At 35.2% G+C, this 23893-nt stretch overlaps 1 protein-coding gene across 1 annotated transcript in view; it reads right to left on the bottom strand.

Moving 5' to 3' along the window:
- LOC145291908 (calmodulin-binding transcription activator 2-like) overlaps positions 1–23893 on the bottom strand; it is a 2646613-nt gene that overhangs the window by 1185238 nt on the left and 1437482 nt on the right. Inside the window, exon 7 of the mRNA XM_080137770.1 lies at positions 2791–2867. The gene's annotated coding sequence lies outside the window, so the exon portion shown is untranslated. The remainder of the gene's footprint in view (positions 1–2790; positions 2868–23893) is intronic.

Here is a 23893-nt window from a genome sequence, read left to right on the forward strand (position 1 = left end):
TTTTATGAAAATCTCTCCAGACAAGACAAGAAGCCACTTGATGTAAAGAGCTAAAATAAAAATACCACTTCAAGGTCAAAAACTAACTGATAAGTGTTATATGGATAGATTCCAACTCAGAAAACAGTAATTTTTCCTCCTTTGTCAGAAACCATACTTAATGAATGTGAAAAGTAAAAGACAAAACTAAGGAAAGCAAGGATTGTTGCCGAAAATAAAATAATAAGATTCACTTTCTACTTTCTTTCGCACCTTGGATTATTCTTTTGTCCAATTTTTGATGATTTAGAGTATTTTACTCGGTATACAACGAAAGTATTTATACATTTTGTTAGGATTTTAATATAAAATTTATTTCAATCAGCATTCTTGTTCTTATCAGATATTATTTTTAATCATCTCTTTCATCTTTGTTGATTTGATGGAATCTGTTTCTAGAATGTCTAGATATTCATACTTACACATTTACTAAGAACATTAATAAACTCTTGATTGTACACGAGGGGCGTTCAATAAGCAATACCCCTGAACTACTTCCAGTAAACTCAAGATTTAACTTTCTGCTCTTCATAAACATTCATATTTGTAGAAGTATATATGTTTTCTACGAAGAATCATGTTTTAGTAAAATAAGTGTTTACAAATTATTGAAAAAAAAAAATAATAATATTCCAGATAAAGACAGAAAAAAGCAGGTGTATAATGATAAGCACACTTGTTATGACGGATTCCGTTGATTTTTGGCTGAAGCACTGTAACAAAAGATATTGCAGAAAAATACCAAATTTCTGTTGGTACAGCAAACACTACTACACATAATGAACTGATCCAGGAATATATTATAGATAAACAAAACCCAATACTGGATAAAAAGAGGATTACTACATTATGATCAGGAGAGGATAATAATGTCTGTGCAAGATCAAGGCTTGGTAACCAATGCTTCTTTTATTTGAGAATCGCTTCAGACAACGCATGAAGCCACTGCTGTAAGGAGCTAAAAATTACTACTTTGAGGTCAAAAACTAACGAAAATTAAGTGTGATAGATGGATAGATCCTGATCCAGAAAACAGCAATTCTTCCCCATTTGTCAGAAACATATGAGGACTAAAGGGCAAAATAAGGGAAGCTAGGTCCACTCTCTAAAACAATGAGTGGTCTTAGCAATCATGTGCAGGTTCTGCCACACAGACGTAAAGAATATGAGTCACCTGACATCCAGCTGTAAGATTCTGCTGGGAAACGTCTGCCATACAATGCAACACAATGCAGTGTGTAACTATTGGCACTAAATTATCTGTAAAAGTTGAATGTCGAATGTAGCAGCAAGTCTTGGGAACATCTATCTATATATATATAAATTGAAAGTGTCTCTCTGTCTGTGTACATTTCCCTACACAATAAATCGATCAATTTTCGGACTACAGACTCGAGATTTGTAGATAAGGGGTAATGGGATTTGGGAAAATCTTTTAAATCGGGTTTCGGCCAGAAATTTGGCTGTCAAGTGGTCAAAGTTCAACGATTTGACCTTTGAAAACTCTACCAAACTCCTCCGACAATTTTGGGTCTAAACACTTGAAATTTTAGATATAGGTTACTTGGACATGGATCTAACTTTATAATGTGATTTGAGCACAAAACAATAAATGTTAAGGGGTCAAAATTAGGGTCAAAGTAAAAAATAAATTTGACCTCTGCGGTCTATAGCAACTTTTCTCTATGGTAATTTTTTTTTTTTTTTTACACGGTGGTCACCACTTATCAAGGCCCGGAAGCCACTCAGGGATAAGGGTTACTGCAAGTACAGTACGTTAGTGTGGAGATTTAATGAAGTGTTTACTTAAGAGGCCCGGAAGCCACTCAGGGATAAGGGTTACTGCAAGTACAGTACGTTAGTGTGGAGATTTAATGAAGTGTTTACTTAAGAGGGCGGTTCATTAGGAATTTGTTAACGTTGGACTTGAAGACATCCAAGTTGTAGTTAGGTGGGAAGCAGGCAGACGGAACAGAGTGCAGTTCTAAGAAAGAAGCTTTGTTTTGATTTAGGCACAGATAAAGAGTGGGGGAAATTTTTCACTGTGGATTCAGCTAGACGGGTGTTTTTCGTGAAAGATTGGCGAGGGGGGGACCAGAGATTGGAGTTCAGACGAGCACCTGCCATGGAAATAACGATAAAATTAATTAATTATGGAAGTCTATTTTATAGAAAGGCATTACCATACAAATGAACACTTTTTAATTCATACATATGCATATAAAGTTATTAATAGTACATACGGCCCGAGAAAAGCCGGGATGAACTGCTAATATACTAGAAAGTATGAATGATACACTATTCACAATGGCTACCCACTTCCTACTATTACATATATAGAAAACCGAGCTATTACACCTGGCATAGTGATATTGGATTAGAAGAAAAAACATCAACCATAGTAGAAGTTAGTGTGACCAATGACATTGAGTTAAACAGAGCTAGGAGGGCAAATGATAACGAAATACCAAGATCTTATTACGGCATAAAAAGAAACTGGAATCTTAGGAAGATCTCCATCATTTCAGTAATTATAGGAGCACTCAGACTTATTAAAAAGAATTTAAAAAAAACTACTATGCAAATATACCTGGGAATCAAATGTAAAAGAGATGTAAACAATTGCACTTAGTAGAATCTTAAAAAAGATCTTTTGATTGGAATGCCTGAGATAGCATGTGAGTGTCTGGCATCTGGTAGGATTTCCCATCCCCAGCTCGAACAAAATAAGAAAAAATAAAAAGAACTTACCTTATCATTAGGTTCTCAAAATCAAGTGGAGAACACAATTAGAACATGGTTAATCAATCAATCCAAAGATATCAATTCTGAAAGAAAAAAAAATTGTTTTAAATATATCTTTATAAAGGTAGGCTCCCTCTACCATACTAGAAAATTACTCACACCAGAGATTATCCTATATCTTTACAAAGCTATAATTCACTCATGCATGGAGCACTGCTACCACATCTTAGCTGATGCATCTATCACTAGTCTCTCACTTGCAGAGATGCTCCAAAACAGAGTCTCAAGTCTAATAGGCCTTACATTATCAGCCAAGCTCCGACCCCTGTCCCATCGCCACACTGTTGCATCCTTGTGTATATTTTACAAATACTTTAATGGAATGTGCTTTGATGAACTCATAGCACTTGTGCCCTCTCAATACACAAACTCCCCACTAACCTGACAAGCAGCAAAATTCCACCACTTTTCTGTTGAGGTTCTAATATATCACTGGGTAAATATAATCAATATAAAATAATGAGACTCAACACACAGATTAAGTTATAACAAGTTTATGGTAAAACGTTACAATGTAACAAATAAGATATTGACAATCGAACGTATTTTGAATGTCATAGTGACTAACTTTCTCCTCCAGGTCACTGCTTTTTAGTCTGAGTAATCCATTTTCAGGGGGGGGGGGTCAGGATCTTCCACTAATATCAGGTTCCTAGATGTCGCAAAGCCTTCTACTCTAATAGCTTCTTTCATCAAACTGATAGACTTCCTGCTTTGTTAGGAATTCCTTCCATGTTTCCTGCTTCCCTGTCTGTCCCTGCAGAAGTTTAATTTGCTGTTCAACTTAAGTCTCCTGTTAGACGCAATCTTAAATAGTAACCTCGTTCCAAGTGTCAATATGCCTTATATAAATAAAAAAGAATATGGATTATACTGAAAAATTAAACAAAGTAAAAGAAAATATTTTTCATTGTAGCATTCACCTTATTTATTAACTAACCTCTGCAGTATCATTTAGGGAAATATAAATTATTTACAAGAATTCTCTTGATGAAAATAAATCAATAAATATCAAAATACATATCAGAAAAATACATAAAAGGATTTAAAAGGAAAAAGTTGTCGACTTTAGTATTCAAAATCGTTTGAATGTAAAAATAAATGCTAAATACATACATGTTTTTAATCAATAGAAATAATTGATGTAAAATAATTAACATTTTTCCTTTGAAATCAGGAGTATCAAATTGCAAATTTAAAATATACAAGAGAATTAAAAAAAAAAACTGGACGAAAAAGATCAGAAACAAGTAAAACACGACTTGTCTCCCCCTGAAACTACCACTGTTTTGCCTTGACTGATCACAGCTTTTGGTTGGTTTGGAAGCAATTTTTTTTTATCATTTGGTTGATTGTTTTTGTTTTACGGCATATCAACCCTTTTCAGGTTATTTAATGCCGAATTCAGTGATTTTGAAGAACAATTTTTTAATAGAATATATTTGTTGTTTTTTTTCAAGTCGGTTTCTATTTAACCAATAGTTAGGACCCTAACAGGTACTACCACTCTGGGTCAGAGTGGACCTGGGAGCAATAGCAATTAAAGGGTGGCTCCACACTCCCCAAAGCCTGCAAGCTGAGGCCTCACTATTGAATATCATTTGGAGGATTATTTTTAACAACCTGAATCATGCCTGAATCATTATTTTTGGCGAAAAACTGATAACTATTTTTAGATATTTGTAAAAAAATAAAAATAAACGGACAATTTTTGCTAAATTCAAGGGGCATTTTTTCAATTTTCATAGGAAACAAACCAAAGATTTTTTAGATAGAATATTTTTAATTTGAATAGGAGCAAATCACATCCTTATTTCGTAAGATTGAAATGAAAACATTGGAAAACAAATGGTGCAATTTTTTTTTCTATTAAATGAACAATATAAATTATCTTTCTAAAATTTGTTGACAACTTTGGTGGAGCACACTCTATTCATAGAATGGTTAAAAATATGAATATAAATATCTATATGCAATTTCATTGGTAAAAGTAGAAGAAAAACAAAGAATAGATGCTTTGATCCCAGCCCAAAGGCCGAGGAAAAGGCTCTTGCCCAAATTCTGCCTCAGTCTCTTTTATCGCCTCAATTGTCTCATAACGACAACCATTAAGGTTTTACTTGAGCTTAGGGAATAACCAAAAATCACAGAAAGCAAGGTCTGGTCTATAGGCATAGTAAGGAACTGTCTTGATGCCCATGAGGTCTTATTTTCTGATCTTCACTGAGCACCCTTGGGACAAACTTTGCACAAATTGTCTGCATCTTCACTTCCCCACAAATAATTGTGTGTACATTCACACACTGACATCAACCTGTACACTTATTGTCTCTATAGACATACAACAGTCCTTATCCATTAAATTCTTTATTTGACCAATTAACTCTGGTGTTCTGACTTTCTTACTTCTTTCACACTTCTGATCATCTCTCACAGACTCCTTGCTTTCCTCGAATCTCTTATGCCACTCAAAAACTGATGTTCGATTTATGCAAGATGGTTCAAAAGCAGTTTAAAACATTCCATACGTTTCTGTGGCATTTTTTTTCGAAGTTTAAAACATTCCATACGTTTCTGTGGCATTTTTTTTCGAAGTTTAAAACATTCCATACGTTTCTGTGGCATTTTTTCTCGAAGTTTAAAACATTCCATACGTTTCTGTGGCATTTTTTTCGAAGTTTAAAACATTCCATACGTTTCTGTGGCATTTTTTTTCGAAGTTTAAAACATTCCATACGTTTCTCTGGCATTTTTTCGAAGTTTAAAACATTCCATACGTTTCTGTGGCATTTTTTTTCGAAGTTTAAAACATTCCATACGTTTCTGTGGCATTTTTTTCGAAGTTTAAAACATTCCATACGTTTCTCTGGCATTTTTTTCGAAGTTTAAAACATTCCATACGTTTCTCTGGCATTTTTTCGAAGTTTAAAACATTCCATACGTTTCTGTGGCATTTTTTTTCGAAGTTTAAAACATTCCATACGTTTCTGTGGCATTTTTTTTCGAAGTTTAAAACATTCCATACGTTTCTGTGGCATTTTTTTTCGAAGTTTAAAACATTCCATACGTTTCTGTGGCATTTTTTTTTCAAAGTTTAAAACATTCCATACGTTTCTGTGGCATTTTTTTTCGAAGTTTAAAACAGAATTTTACTGCATGTCGTTCTTCTAAAGTGTCCTCGTGTCCAGATTGCATTTTTGAAATTAACCAGCTGTGACAATCAGGCTTTAGCAGGTTGTATTCCAATTTCTGCTGTAGCTGTTCATTTGAACCTGAAATCATAAAATTGGTCAGTCATCTCATAAATTTTTTTGCAATAACATACTGAATTTTCACGATTCTATGATAATTTTAAATGCCTGCACAAAAAAGATTTGAAACTTATTGAAGGCACCTCGTATTGTAGCAAAGTACAATATTATACAGCCAATAACATGGTAAAACAATAAGAAATGAAAATTGGCTAGTCAAAAATAAAGGTTGATTTGTCAGCCTTAATACTATTTGGGTCTGGTTTTGAAAATCCGACAAGATAACTTTCTATGCTAGATGAGAAATAAAGATAAGTAGTGTTATATGAGAGGAATAAATGCTTAGAATTTATGTTCTATATTATTACATATTTTAATTCACACTTTTAGGTAATGATCTCATGATCAAAGTGTGTTCTTTAATGTAACAGAACTGGAGTTAATCCTGATGCTTAAAAACGTCTAGCATTGAACGTCTTAATGATTCCTGGCACATATCATGCACAGACAAGTCAAATGGGCCAAGCAGTTCCGTATGGCTTCACTGCATTGTGAATAGTGAGTTTTGGGCTGTTAATAACAATTTTTGTTCCAGTGTTTCTATATTTGCTATAATGTCCCCAGTAAAGAACTTTCTGTGACTGTTGCCCCCCCCTTAATGCACTTGTACCTCTTTAACATAAATTTCTCCAACAAACTCTGATTGGCAGCAAAATCCCACCCTTTTACTGTAGAGGTCCCCAGATACTGGAAGACTTTTTACTCTAACAGCTTCTTTCCTTGCTTGACTTTGGAATCCTTTCCCTGTTCCCAGACTATGTTAACTTGCAGAGATTTAAACGGAACATGAACAAACATCTTGCTACTCACCTCCCCACTTTAGATGCCCCTTATAAATCTAGTTCCTAATTACAATAATACCTTAGATTACAGTGGTTGTGTGCCCTACTTGGGGTGAATAAAAGTTTAAAAAAATGTTCGTTCTTGAGAAAGCATTCATAGTTATGTGCCCCTTGATTGTGTTGGTTTTTGGGCTATGCCATCAAAATAGGAGCCATTGAAAGCCATGCACATGACCTTATAGACAATATACGCTTGTATGCACATTTCCACGTTTTCGATGTGGTAGTTGGTCGAATATGCATGTATCGCTATTGTTTGGACAACGTTTTCTTCAGGTTTGTTTATCTGCTTTTATTTGTTTGTTTGCTTTTGATAGATTCACAATAATTTTGTATTTTGAATAATCCACAAATAGAGACAATGGTTATATTTGTTTGTTTTCGATTGTTATCTACTTACCATGAAGGCAAATGATTTCCTTTTACGAATCTACATAATATCTATATTTTATGTTTTTGCAAACATGAATCAAAAGACAAGAGTTTGATATGAACTAAAGATTTTATTTATTTATTTTTAATTCTAAGATAAAAATGTCTATTATATTTATTCTGGTCTACCCAAAATCAGATGAAGATAAGAAGAGCTGACATTTGAGTGATGGCTTCAAGAAGGAGACAGAATGTCAGAATCATAAAAAGCTGTTAGGACATTCATGTGTCATTGGAATATGGTAAACAAAGAGAAATAAATAAGCAATCAACAAAGGAAGTCATCTACAAGATGATGCCAGGTCTTTGATTGCAATCTTATTATCAGATGCAGTTTTTCCTTGTTGTCATCTTTCTCAACATTCATATTATTTGGATTCTTTGGACTACTGTTCTCATCTTCAGTGTTATTTTTACAACTTTTTATGTGATGTAACCTCTAACCTTTTTCAGGTGTATCTTCTCTAACTTGGGAATCTTTCTGTTGAACTCAGGAATCTGCACAGAATTTCAAATGGAGCCCTTTATTTCACCCACAGGAATAACATGCTCTCATTCCGTCATCCATGACTGGGTAGAAATCCTAAGTATGTTTGCAAGGACCCGTGCCATAGTGGATAAAGTACTTGGAAAAAGACAGTTGTAAAGTTACACTCTTCTGGAGGTTGAGACATTCAAAATACAATTGTGAAATACTTAGGACTTCTAACGAGTGCATGCTACCCTCATCGATTAAATAAAGCATTCTGTTCAAAATGCAAATTCTTGTTCAACAGAAAGATTCCGAGTTCAACATGATATGCCTGAAGAAGGTCAGAAATTACATTGACCGAAATGTTGCGAAAATAACACTCAAGATAAGAACAGAATTCTGAAGAATCCAAATATTATGAATAACAATCCTGATCTCAAAAATTCAGAAACATAACCTAAATATTATCTTCCAGAAATTTCAGTGAGTAGACATTAATTGGTTTGGTGGAATTTATATGACTTACACACCAAACAATTTGCAGGTTAGCATTTATGTTTTTAATGCATCCAATTGTCTCTATATTTTGATGGTGTGTTCTTTTTTAGTTTGAAATTTGAGGATGGCTATCACACTTATTCGAAATAGCATAATTTTTTAGCAGTTATACATAAGTATGGAATGGCATTTTTACCGGTCTGTAATACTTAAATCTATACTATTAATAAAATTCTAAATGTTTATTTATTTATGTGTGTGTGTGTATACTAATAGAACTTTCGAATGGATGCACCGAATTGAAAAATTCTTTTTTTCCTTGAACGGTGTGAGTTTCTAGATTGTCCTTATCTATATATGGTTCATAACGAACAACGCTGAGTCACACAAAACGCCCAAAATAAGGGTTTTTGGGCCGATTGTGCTATTGTCGAAAAAGTTACCTGTCCATGTCAATGGAATTTAGCACTGTCTGTATACAGTCACAGTAATATCTTTCGGCATACAGACAGGACTTGTGATGCAATGGATAACGTTTATGACTACGGATCAGAAGATTCCAGGTTCGAATCCTGGCAAGTTCATAATAATTTTAACCATCATTTTATCCAAAGTTTACTCATTATCCTTACCTTTAGTTAAGGTATTTTTTGTTTTTTTTCAGTGATTTTGTTTTGTGCATCTGGGAATTTCCCATACTCCGAGTTCACAGGGTAAACATTGATGGTACTCGATTTTGTGTGTGTGATACGACGCAGCCGCTAGTTTCAAATAATATTTAATTTGGGCCACCACACTTCTGTTTGAAATAGCATTTGAGGGGAGGGGTAGTCACACTTAAGTTTTAAAAAATTATTTGAGCGTAGCTGTCACAGTTAAGTTTAAAATAGCATTTTGGACAGCTGTCACTTTTTTCATGAAATCATTCCAGACAAGGCATAAAGCCACTTGATGTAAGGAGCTAACAATAACGAAAGATGATTCTTGCAAAGGTAGGAGGTCCCTATTGACCCTAGTCTCAAAATGATAAATCCTTTAGTTTTAAATAGCATTTACATCAGTCTGTCATCAGTAACTGCAAAATAGCAGTTTTATTGGTTGTCACAGTCAACTTCGAAGTAGTATTTTCTTCAGCCTGTATCACTTAACTTGTAAACAGCGTTTTATTCAGACAATTATTAAGTTTGAAATAGTATTTTAGGAAACTAAAACACTTAAATGTTATATAGCATTTTCATTAGTCTGCCACACTTAAAAAAAGTTTGAAATAAAGGCCTGGTATAGTGTAACCACCTAGTTCTTTGGTCCAGTAGATAAAAGCCCATGGAAATGGTCCAATTTCTGCTGGATTGATTACCGTGAATGAATTCTCTACTGGTACAGCAAGGAGTCCTCCAGCATAATTTCCTGGATATGATCACAAAGATTTGGACGATTATATTTATAGCCAGGGGGGATAAGAACTGATCAATCAGATAAATAGGGTTTTGTTCAGGCAATTATTTTTTTTTTTACAAGGTGGTCACCGTTTATCAAGGCCCGGAAGCCACTCGGGGATAAGGGATATTGCGTGTACAGTGCGTTAATGTTGAGATTTGATAAAGTGTCTACTTAAGGGGGCGGTTCATCAGGAATTTGTTTATGCTTGACTTGAAGACATCCAAGTTGTAGTCAGGTGGGAAACAGACAGACGAAACAGAGTTCCACAAGTGTGCACTTCTAAGAAAGAAGCGCTTTTATTTAATTACATTCAATTACACTTTAGTTTGAAATATTTTAGAAAGCTAAAACATTTAAATATTATATGGCATTTTCATTGGTCTGTCACACTTAAAAAAAAGTTACATGTTAGTTTCAGATGACATCTCCGTCAGTCTACCACACTTAAAGCTTGAAAGTTTATGACAAAATATGTAGATTACAGAGACACATATTTTTAATATGCTCAAGAACATCTATAAAAGTTTTTGTCCGTTTGTCCGTCTGTCTTTGAAGATTTTGTTTGAAATATCATTTTCATGGATGTTGCAATGTTTTTGACATAGTTTACTGGATAGATATTTACTTCATTGTAGGAAAATGTGACACAAGGTCGGAAGGTTGGGAGAGTCAAATCAGCGCCGCTAAAGAAGGCGCACTGTAACCTAGCAAAATTGCCTGTGCCGCAGCATCGGAATTATCTGGTCAAGATGCTTAATGCAGTAAACAATGAACTCACTCAATCCAAAAGCTGAGAAGCAAGGCCTGGAAGGATGTGATCAACTATGTCCTTCTCAGGACTGATACCTGTCGAGTAGAAAAAAGAAATAGTCCAATATCTGCTCGTCTGATTACCAAGAAAAACCCCGCAACAAATCCGAAACTGGTATTACTATCCAAGTCTCCAGGCAAACGAAGCAGTGAGGAAACCACCAGCATAATTTCCTGGGTATGATAACAAAGATTTGGACGATTATGTTTATAGCCAGGAGGTGATAAGAACGAATCAATCATGTACCAGAATCACCATATAAAATATATTGAATGTCTTTTTTTTTTTTTTTACAAGGGTGTCACCACTTATCAAGGCCCAGAGGCCACTCGAGGATAAGGGTTAATAGGTATACATTAGTATGTCTTTTTTTCAGTCATAACTTTTCATCTTGACATGAGAGAATGACAACTGCTTAACCTAACTGGATTTATATTACCATTCTTTACCTTAAATTCCTTGCAATTCAAAGCTTAGGACAACTACATTTAATATTCTTAACTGGATAAATTTTTTCTTTATGATAGAATTATTTCTTTTGTCATCCTTTTTTTTATCATCTTCCAATTACAAAAATGGCTGTCAACTCAAGAAACGTGCAGATTGACTGGACGCAGCTTAAGAATGGGTCCGTTCTGGCTTTCCTAATGAATAGAAAGTACGTTTCTTCTAATCTAAAATGTAATATTTATCCTGTATATGCATGACTTTAACTGTTCTTATGATTTCCTCAAGAAGTTACAACCAAACATTTCAAATGTTAACAACAAATATTTGATAAATTAGCTAAGTAATCAAATGGTTAGCAAATAATGATTTAAAAAATTTAACAACCAAACAAAGCCCGTAATAATTTATATTTCGGAATTTAGAGACCATTCTTTTATATTAAAACTAGTGGGGTTGACCAGCGTTGCACGTGTGTTTGTTTGGGGGTGGGGAGTGTTAGAACCCTCGATGTGAATGGGGAAAAGAAAATGAAAGAAAACCTGTCATGAAGCCATATGAGTGAAAAGCGTTCAAATTTAGCGATGTCAATTAAAACATTGACTTGCTAAGTGAATAAGTTCACGCAGGCGCAGAAATTAATGTTGGCTAAAGGCCAGTTAAGCTTTCCGCCCTTTAATTTATCTGTTTCTCCACGATATTGGGAAAACCAAGCTCCCCTAAAAAAGAGGAAACTCTCAAATGAATAGCAATTGTCTGATATGAAGGGTTTTCTCAACATTGATCAAAGCTAATTGCTTTCAAGATATCCCAGCACAAAAGGCCGCTGACGGCTTTACTTCAATGAATTTCGCTTTATTTATGCAGGAAAGATGAACAAACATGTGAAAGGACGGAACAGTGAGAATTTTTTAAAAGTCGATAAAAATAAATGTAGAGACGATGTCCATTCGCAAATCGTAGATATTATAATCTAGGGAGTATATAAAAAGTTCTAAAAAATAGTAACCCTCTCGAGACCCCCCCCCCCAAAAAGCCTTTCTTGGACATACACAAACGCGCATGGCTGTTTTGCCTTTAATATACATAGATAAAAATAAATGAAACAATGAATGAGAATCGAAAAGTTACGAGATAGCAAATACTAACTAAAACATAAGCTGAGTTTTGTAAATAAACAAATTGAGATAAAGAACGTTCAGTTAGTTACAAGGCCTAGAATTATGTAGGTCAAAATGTTCATAGTGTGTGAGTATGTGGCAGCATGGCATTGTGTATGTCTGTGTTCTTGTCTTGGTATTGCGAAGAACCACACCAACAATAAATATAATTTGAAGGTAAACAAAGTTATTGTTCTGGCGAAGGGAGTAAATGAAGAATATATATTTATGTAAACAAAATAAAATGGAAATAAATGAAACATTGAGAGAATAAAAGAGTCACCAACTTGCATAAACAAAGTTTTGTAAATAAAAATATTGAGAAAAACGAAATTTTATAGCAAAACATTTTTTATACAAGCGATAAAAATATAAAAGTTACTTTCAATAATGAAAATGTTCATAGTACGAACACGTGTTTGGTAAAGAATTTTCAATTAGTCACAAAGCTTAAAATTGTCTAAGTGCAAATGTTCATACTGTGAATATATATGCGTAAGTAATATATGTATGTGAGTGTTTGGCAGCGTGGCATTGTGTATGTGTGTGCATTGGTTTATCTTGTCTGAGTAAGTAGCAATTCTTTTTTGTTTGCCTAACTTGTTAGTATGTAAGTCTGTGCATGCGAAATGGAAAAGAATCGGGACCTTTAAAGGACAACTCAGAACACTGCATAGGTTTTAAAGATATATTGAAAAAGAACAAAGTTAAAGAGAAAAGTAATGATCAGTAAGATCTCGGTAGAAAATTCCATTCGGCTCTCGATTAATATAGTATTTGGAAGAGTTCATTAATGGGTAGGTTACATAGCACTTTCAAAGGTCAGACTGAGGTGTTGAGCAGACGTTCTGGTTGGAGAATTTTATCTCTAGATTTTAGATGTTTGTTTTATAAGAGCTTCTAACTTCTAACTTAGTTCACCATTTTCACATAGACTTGGAATGATTTTCATTGGTTTAAAATACTTGGAGTTAACACTTTCCATAAAAACTTCCTTGTTTAGGGAGTAAGGAGAAAAGCGTATTGAAACGAATCAGAGAAAGAAAGAGAGTAACTAATTTGAGTCATTTGCATTTTAGCGTTTGTAGGAATCGAAAAGCGATTTCCTCAGAAGCTAAGTGAGAAATGTTAAATTACACATTATGGCTAATTAGAAAAAGTAAAATGGAATTGTTTTCGAATATAACTCAATCTCAGAACGAAAGACTATTTTAGATTGTATTTTGTGTGATTCTCTGTCTCTTCCCCTATTCTCTTTCTCTCTTTTGCACACTGAATTTTATACAAGATCTGTAAAACTGTTTATTTTAAGTTTCGAATCTCATTGCGAAAAAACTGTATCATGAAAATATGGTACGACCAAGTAAAATTCACTTGTTCTCAACCGTAAGAAACTTATATTCAAACCCACTGCTAAATTGACTGTTTTTGCTGATTTTGTATAAAGTATTATTTTTTAACTTCAGGAACATTATCTTTTCCTTTTTATTTTGTATTTTAAAGAAATAAAAATCCTAGCATTTTATCTCCTTTACAGACAGTAACATGCATATTTCAGCTATCCACTAAGGTATGGAGGCAAAATTCCTTAAGCTCTATGCTCCTAAACTAGGAAAATGTTGCTTTCTCCTTAAGGCCATGAGAGTCTGTGAGAGGGGTACCTATCTCTATGTTCTTTTAAAATAGTAGTTGTGAATTTTTTTTTTTACATGGGAGTCACCACTTATCAAGGCCCGGAGGCCACTCGAGGATAAGGGCTATTGTGTGTACAGTAATCAATGGAAGAATATCGTAGTAATCGTTAGTAATGGAGATTTGATAAATTTGATTATTTATGGATTACTTAAGGGGGCGGTTTGTCAGGAATTTGTTTATGTTGTATTTGAAGACATCCAAGCTGTAGTCAGGTGGGAAACAGGCAAACGGAAGAGAGTTTCACAGGCGTGCAGTTCTAAGAAAGAAGCTCTGTTCATGGAATCTACGTTTTGATTTAGGAACATAAAGAGTGGGAAAAGTTATTGACAGTGGTTTAAGCTAGGCAGGTATTTTTGCTAAGTACAATACTTTTTTCTAAAGGAAAGTAGAAAAGGTATTGTGAATGCATCCCCTGTTTTATCTCTCAGTCCTTATTTTTAATGAATGAGCGATTTTTATCACAGAAGGGGAAGATAATGCTGCATACTCAGTCGGTAGTTTTATACAGGCAGTAGATCGACATAGCTAAATTCTTTCCATTCTGTTCTTGTAGACATGTTACTAATAAGGGTGCTTGAGGCAAACGTTCACTTGGGCTGACGTTATCCACCTGATAGTTAGGGACCTGGACACTTAATTAATTCCAAAGGAGGCCATCTTATCAGTAGATGCATAATATTGAGGCGCCTGTAATATTGCAATATGGTGAACGGAGTCTGTACCATGCATAAGTTTATGGTGAGGGCCTCTTGATGCAATATTAGTGGGAACTGCTATGGCTTCACTTTCTCCTTCATCCCTATACTCTCTCTTAGTTCCTCTCAGTCATGCTCTAAATTATACTGTTGACTTCTTCCACAAACCCCTCAACATAACCATAAAAAATTCCAACAATCAAAACATGAGAAAAGCCAGAACCACAGCTTCCAATGTATATCCTCCCTCCTTCTCTAACATCAGGGGTCTATGTTCCAACCTTCCAGAGGTAGAAATACAATAACAGGAAACCAAACCTGACCTGTTTTTGTGGGAAATTGGCATTAACTCAACTACTATCTTGTCTGATTTCTCCATCAAAGACTATTCTAACTTCACATCCAGACCAAACCCTCAAGATCGCCATGAATATTGAATATGTCCTTATATTAGAGATAGCTTCCCCTGCGGCAGGGACATCTCCAAAAGAAGACCCCAAACGTCCTTACATGTGCACTACCCATAGAACAGCATTTATATTCATCCTTTAGCTTCCCCACAATGACGGAGTACCTATCTTTCAGAGTATTGCTAAGCAAATTGATCATACCCTGTCTTTTCATCCCTCAGCCAGCATTCATGATTTCAATGTTTACAATGTTGGATGGCTAGTCCACTCAAACAAAACAGATGACGAAGGGAAATTTAGTTATGATTTGTCTCTTGCTTAACCCGCTCGAGTACCCGATGCTGATAGAAAATTTGCAAGTATTTTAGACTGCTTTCTAACAACATGCTCTGAATTGTGCTCATCTTCAGTTCTGTCTTGGTTAGTATCTGCTGATCTTTCGGTTGTCACAATAAAGATAAAAACAAAGTGCAGCAAAACTCAAATAGCATTCTCTATTGAATGGTGTATTGATGACTAACGTTCATATCAGAGCTACTCCTACATTCTATGTTTAAAAAGAATGTGTCTAATGTAGCATCTAACTTAACTTATTGGTTAACTATTGACCTAGACAGCTACATACCTTCCAAGAAATTTTAACAGAAACAAAATAGCCAGCTATCGTACACTCCTGAATGTGCTGCCGTCATTACACATAGAGACCACTACTTCAACTGCTTTAAACATAATAAATATTTTAAAACTAAAGTCGCTTTTAGAACTGCCAGCAATCACTGCTAAAGGATTACAGAAAACGCGAGAGAGTAATATGAAGTCTAAAATAGAAGAATAGAGGCTTGGTCCTCATGAGTTTTGGCAAATAGCAAAAAAATTCCTGAACAGATACGTGTCCTCAATCCTGACTATCATCAACGGATGATCTTGTCAGTATCTGACAAAAACAAACTCTTTGCCAGGAATTTTGCATGAAACTCAATCTTATGCGATCAGTGCCATCCCATCTTTCTTCAGAATTTCCTTCCAAGTCTGAAAATGATCTGAGCCACTTCTACATATCTAGCCATAATGTTGCCATAGTCATCAAGAACCTTGATGCCAGCAAAGCAACTAGTCTACACTACCATCTATGGCAACATTTCAAAGGCCAGTAATGACTACGATCTCTCAGAGTCTCTCTCCCCCAATCTTGAGTAGATGGTGCAATGGAGCAAAAGGTGGCTGGTTAATTTTAACACATCCAAAACCAAGTTTCTCTCTGTTCAACATAAACGCTCAAACCTACACCTCGCCTCAATTGATGTGAATGACTTTTGTTTCAAAAAAGCTCCTTGCCTAGACAAACTTCTAGTTCTGATCTTCATTCCTGGCCTGAAATAGAAGACTTACATCAAATATGTTGCCAAGGTTGCTGGAAAAATGGTTGCAGCATTCTATCACTCTAGAAGGTGTCTCATTCCTAACACAATCCTCTAACTGTACAAGAGCTAAATATGTTCTAAAAGGGCGTACTGTTGCCACATCTAGGAAAGTGCTCCTCGGAGCATCCTATCCTGCTTTGACAGAGTCCAAAACCTAGTAGGAATGCCTTTTCTCTTCTCTACAGCCTCTTGCCCACAGATCTTGCCCACCATCATTACTTTCATGGCAGGTGCTCATCTAAGCTTTAATCTATGATCCGCACCTGCATAACTTTCACAAAAGCACCAGTTTAGCTACAACCACTATCAACAATTCTCTCCACTCTCAGTATGTACCTAAATATAAACACAAATTCCGGGAACAAAGCTTCTTTCCTAGAAGTGCTCGCCTGTGGAACTTCGTTCTGCTGGTCTGCTTCCCAGCTGATTGCAACACAGTCATCTTCAAGCCCAATGCAAACAAGTTATTGTTGAGTCGTCCTTTTAAATTATTAAATTCTACCTAACTTTCACCACTAACAATTACTGCCCTGCTGTCTCGGTGACCACCATGAACTCATTAACCCTTATCCTCGAGTGGCCTTTCGACCTTGAGAAATGATGACTCTCTTGTAAAAAAAATGTATATTTGAAAATATCCTTTAAGAAACGGGCATTAACCCATTTAGTTTTAGTATAATACATATAATAATATGTCTAATATATTTAGTTAAATTAATGTAGGATGAAGAGTGTTCACTAAGTTTGTGGGGAGGGGTACACTCTCTAAATGGTAAAGTTAATGAAAGAGTAATGTACCAAAGTTACTCATATTCCATAATTCATAATGATCAGCTCATGAGTTTTGAAGCGAGTCTCGCACCACTCTCCTCGTGATTATGCGACGAATCATGTTTAATCTAAGTTTTATAAGCAAAATCGATGACGGTGTTATCTTGTATTGTGGATCTTGTATTTTGTTAAGATTGGAGTAATTTTGTATTTTAATTAAAACATTGTTTTATGCTTCAAATCAAACACTATTCACTATTTTTGAGATACATAGAAGCATGCATGGAATACAACACTAATCTCTCTCTTACACCCACACACACACATATATATATATATATATATATATACATATATATATATTTGTTTTTGTTTTTGAGATACGTTTTGAATGAATTCAATTATTTACGAAAGTGCATTTTTACCTAAATGCGAGTTAGAAATAATTTTCCCTTTAACCAATTTGGTACCCCCACATGGGGGAGCGGCATATATATTGTTTTGTTTTTTTTAAATATAATTATCCACTGACATGTGTTTCGTCATCTATGACTCATCAGAGTGGCTGAATCTAGCGAGATTGGATTTAGGCAAGCGACATGGATTTAGGCAAGCACATTCCACAGCAGTTATCCTAACTGTAATTTTTAACGTATATGCCATTCACTAGACAAAACAGGGGAGGGTAGAGTGGTAGCCCTCGATATATCTAAGGCTTTAGGGTGTGGCACGATGGTCTTCTAACGAAAATTAAATCATATGGTATCACTGGAAGAATACATAATGTAATTAAATCCTTCTTAAGCAAGAGAAAAATCCAGGTTGTCCTCGACGGTCGTACACCTAAACAATATGATATAAATGCGGGAGTATTTCAGGGGTTTATCCTTGGTTCTTTATTATTCCTGATATTCATAAATGACCTCCCTGATAAAATTGTTTCAGAGATGGATATATTTGCCGATGAAACCACTCTCTATAACAGGTACTAGGGGAAAACAAATAAACACATATATAAGGAAATGGCAGAAAAACTAGAGGATGACCTCAAATCTGTAGTGGAATGGGGAACAAAAATGGATGGTCACATTCAATGCTGCCAAGATTAAGCTTGTCTCTTTTAATAATTACAAGAAACCTTCTCTACCACCAATAGCAATGGCCAAGAACACATTACCCGAAAGTACTTCCTTTGAACTCCTCGGCCTAACATTTACAGGGAACATGAACTGAAATGGATACATTGAGAACATTACCAAGGCTGCTGCGAGGAAGGTGGGCTCTCTCTACCGTGCGAGACAACTACTTACACCTAAAAGTATCTTGTACCTCTACAAGGCCACCATCCGCCCATGTATGGAGTACTGTTGTCACATTTGGGCTGGTGCATCTACTACTTGTCTCTCACACCTGGACAGGGTTCACAAGAGAGTCGCCAACCTGATAGGTCATGAACTGTCATCTAGGCTTCAGTCTCTGTCCCATCGACGAAATATTACATCCCTCTGCCTGTTCTACAAGTACTTTAATGGTGAATGCTCTGACGAACTACAAGCACTTGTACTTCCTCGACGTGAACACCCCCGACAAACCCGACAAGCAGCCAAATCCTATCCCTTCACAGTAAAGATCCCTAAGTGTAAGAATACCTTCTACTCCAATAGTTCTTCCCCAGAACTGCTACACTTTGGAACTCTCTTCCGGGATCTTGCTTTCCCAACTGTACTGATATGCAGAAGTTCAAGTGTAATGTGAACATGCATCTTGCTACTCATCTCTTTTCATAATGCCCCTGCAACTTATGTCCTCGATAGTAGCCCCCTACTTCAAAGTGGCACTGTGCCTTGTTTGGGGTGAAAATTGAATTAAAAAAAAAAAGATTTGAAATCAGGACCCCACGGTAATGAGCCTAAACTTTTAAACCACTCGTCCATCTCGCATGTCTGGATATATTGCGATTTACTTAGATGTTATTTGTTTTTGCGATATGTTTTGAATGAATTCAATTATTTACAAAAGTGAGTTTTTACCGAAATGCGAGTTGGGAATAATTTTCCCTTTATCCAATTCGGTACCCCCACATGGGGAGCGGCATATACATTGTTTTTAAAGTATAATTATCCACTGACACATGTTTCATCATCTATGACTTATCAGTGTGGCTGAATCTAGCAAGATTCGAAATTGGGACCCCCACGGTAATGAGCCTTAACTCTTAACCCGCTCGTCCATCTCGAACAACTGTTTGGATATATCGCGATTGACTTAGATGTTATTTGTTTTTGTTTTTGCGATACGTTTTGAATGAATTCCATTCTTCACGATACGAGTTGGGAATAATTTTGCCTGTAATCAATTTGGTACCCCCACATAGGGGCGGCATATATATTGTTTTTAACAGTTGTGCAAGATGGACGAGCGGGTTAAGAATTTAGACTCATTACCATGGAATCCCGAAATCGAATCTCGCTAAATTCAGCCACTCTGATGAGTCGTAGACGACGAAAATCGTGTCAGTGGATAATTATATTCTAAAAACTATATATATATATATCAGAGAGGCGGTAGCACTCTCTATATAGGGATGGCCCGTACACGCCTATATACGCCTACAAAACAAAACTATCCAAATCTCAACTAAAATCAACTTATAAGTTTCAAAAAGCACATATTCTTACAGAGAAGCGTCTTACGAATCCAGCGAGTGTCAGAACGTCGGTTAAAATGTCAAAAGAGAGCAAAACAAAAAAGGGTACAAAAATGGCCAATTGTTCTTTCTTCTTTCTTCTTTCTTCTTCTACTTTCTTCTTTCTTTTGAGACAATGTATCTCGGTGTACGAACGGTCTCTGACAACAGTTCAAGCATCAATCGACTGCTCTTTACACGGAGAAGTGCAGTGACCCATCGCTTTTTAGCTAACTCCATAATTAAATAAGATTACGTGTAATAACAAGTTTTAAACACTATATACCCAATGTAGACAGACCACTTTGAACACGGAACTTTTCTCAAAAGGGACAGCTCCAAATAATACACCGGATGCTCACAGACGTTCCAGTTTGCCAGTGGCCTATATTTCTTGGACGCTGAATATTTGAGGTGAACGTTAAGGTTTTTTCTTTAAACAGTAACCCACCAGCGTTAATGAAACCACAAAATCTTTATCTCAGTTGATCAAAATTGTTATAAGAGTAACCTATCAGCAAGTACGACGTCAAAAAACAATGTTATAAAAACAAATAATTCTTCAGATTTTGGACTGTAAAATATGTACAAAATGTCAATGCTGTGACCAAGATTCGAACCTAGGTTAGCACGGCCACAACGTGGGGGTCCTAACCTCTAGACGATCACGGCTAACACTGACGTCTGTCGCTCTTGGCAGAAAGACACATGACTACTGTCAAACTATTGAAAAATAAGGAGGAAACTTGAACTTCTCACGCATGCGCAAAAATGTACGATAGCAACCATTGTTAAATGCAGCTGAATCTCTTCGCTCGCTAAGAAAAGTAGATCAGACCAGTTCTTCTAAGAACACACCAAACGCCAAAGGAAATAAGTTAAATTAACCGCAAAAGAAACTGCAAGAAAGTCATCTTCTAAGAACTCACTGGAAGCTGACCAAAAAGAATCAAAATCCAAGCCCTAGCCACAAAAATAACTAGATATTGTGGCTACTATACACAATCTACTAATAAAAACAAGTAAGTTTTCTAAAATAAACTACAATAAATTAACCAAGTAACCTCACACTGTCACTGATTAGGACTTCATATAAAGATAACAACTACACTATTGGTGTATATACCGTTCCACACTTTAACTATTGGTGACGGGGCAGTATCTCAATTCTACGAGAGTTGTCTTGCTATAAGATAAGTGATATTATAGTAAGGTACACATAAGTGTTATATGTTTACATTTAATAAAAAATGCCAAAGTCAGCATGTAGTAAAAAAGCTCAGAGAAATATAGACTATGAAAAAAACAAAGTCAAGGTATTATCTGAGCAAAAAGAATACTATCAGAAAAATGCTGAAATAATAAAAATTAAGTATCATGCAAATCCTGAGGCAAAGAAGGCTGCCTCACGTGCTGACTTAAAAGCACGGTATAACAGGGATCCCGAGGGGAAAAAAACTGCCTCATGTGCTCTTTATAACAAAGAACCAGAAAAAAAGAAGGCTGCCTCACGTGCTGACTCAAAAGCACGGTATAACAGGGATTCCGAGGGAAAAAAAGCTGCCTCATGCACAAACTATTATAAATATCAAAAACTGCCAAATCTTTGCCAAAACGCCAAAGAATGAACCAAGAAAAATTTAATAGTGAAGGTATGAACATTTTAGAACTTTATAATACTCTAACTGTTTTATCAGAGAGGCGGTAGCACTCTCTATGTAATATAGAACCGATGGAGGACCAAGAGGCAACTCCTAAGGCCCAAAACCCAAAGACCTAAAACCCAGCAGGAAGCGACCTGCTACTAATGGAGGCGGCAATGAGCCGCCTCCTAAAAAAGACAATACTATCATGAATGTAAGTTTAAAAATAAGACTGTAAGTAAAAATACTAATTAACAAGAATAAAAAAGCATTAGAAATGCAAAAGGATATAGGGATGGTATGCCAAAAAGTATACAAACAAGATAGCTATGAATGGCTAGGCACATGGAAATAGAATTGCATCCAAAGTATAGCTCTATAGCTTTTTACAACCGTAATGATGGCACGGAATGAAGATTGGAGAAAAGCTATAGGGCTATACTTTGGATGCAATTCTATTTCCATGTGCCTAGCCATTCATAGCTATCTTGTTTGTATACTTTTTGGCATACCATCCCTGTATCCTTTTGCATTTCCAATGCTTTTTTATTCTTGTATATATATATATATATATATATATATATATATATATATATATATATATATATATATAATTATTTTTACTATAATAATCATTAAATTATAAAATTATTAAATTATTAATTATATATATAAGTGAGAATGTGTGTGTGTGAGGACATTTCTCAACCTATACACTCAATGAATTTGTGATCTACAGGCATGTAATTTGGTCTATAGGATATTCAGAAATGTGGAAAACTTTTTAATCCGTTTTCATCCGGAAAAATGGATTGCTAAGGGGTAAAAATTGAAAAATTGGTACGTGGGAGTCATCGAATTTTTATCTGTTTGCTGTTTCAAGAATGCGCATTACAGATTATTTATATTAAGAATAAGTAGTTTGAACACACGTCTTAGGAAACGTGCCACGCTGGTCTAATGGTTATCGTACTTGACTCACTCTCTTCAAGTTTTGGTTTCGATCTCAACTCAAGTATTTAAAAAAAATTCTTTTACTCACAAGAAGTTAACGGTTTAGAAAAAAACATAATACTCTCATGCACATGTCTCAGTGTCTGCATTAAAATATAATGTTTATGCATATTTTACGACCGAGAAACGGCGGGTGGCCTGCTAGTATATATATATATATATATATATATATATATATATACATAAAAGTGAGACTGTGTATTTGTGAAGACAACTATCAACCTATATACTCGACGAATTTTTTATCTACAAACTTGAAATTTGATATATAAGGTATTCAGGCATGTGAAAAACTTTTTAATCAGTTTTCATCCGGAAAAACGGGCTGTTAAGGGATCAAAATTTAAAATTTGGTACTTGGGGAGGTCATCGGATTTTTATCTGTTTGTCAACTGTTTCATGACTGTATGCGTGAATCGTTCACATGACAGCTTTCTTCTGTTAAGAATAAGTAGGTTTGAAAATACTTTTCAAAGATTGTTACAAGGTGACCTAATGGTTATCGTACTTAACTCACCGTCTTTAGGTTTTGGTTTCGATCTCAGCTCGAGTACTTTTTTTTACTTACAAGAGGTGAACTGTTAAAAAAAAAACATACTACTCGCATGCACAAGTCTCAGTTTCTTTCCGTTTTTTTACTTCATTTGTTTTAAAGGAAATTTAACGCTACGTTTAATACCGACGCTATTTTTGTTAACAAAAATACGCTATGATATCACATTTACACACATGTTAAGAATGGCTTTCTAAATGATTTGTCGCGTTTCGTTTTCTTTTTTATTTAAATTTTAACACGAATATTTCACTGTTTCATCTCGAATTGTTACAATAAAATTACTTTTGTAAACAAATTCCCGTTCCCAGAACAAAAGGGAGATTTCTATGTAATTTCATTACTTTGTAAAAGCCTCGATACCCGAGAGTCAATTAATTATGTATACAGATGTAATTGTTTAATTCAGCACCTGGGCAACGCCGAGTACATCTGCATATACATATATATATACATCTGCATAGTACATATATATATATATATATATATATATATATATATATAACCTCAGAGAAATTTGTATATTATTGATATGGGCAACATTGGTTATCCTTACTGAGATTTTATACATCCCAGCAAAGTAAAAGTCTTTATCTGTATAACATTAACTCTGTCCGATTCTTCTTTCCTTGTGAGATTGCCTATTCTAACTTTAGGAAAAAAAAAGAAAAAGGAGGAAAGACGCCCACATCTTTGAGGTATCGAATTAAATAAAACCAAATATGACTTGCAGTAACAATTTTGACCA

The sequence above is a fragment of the Euprymna scolopes genome, chromosome 2 (genome assembly GCF_053919585.1).
Source record: "Euprymna scolopes isolate OS-2025 chromosome 2, ASM5391958v1, whole genome shotgun sequence".
In the NCBI taxonomy this organism is placed as follows: Eukaryota; Metazoa; Mollusca; class Cephalopoda; order Sepiida; family Sepiolidae; genus Euprymna; species Euprymna scolopes.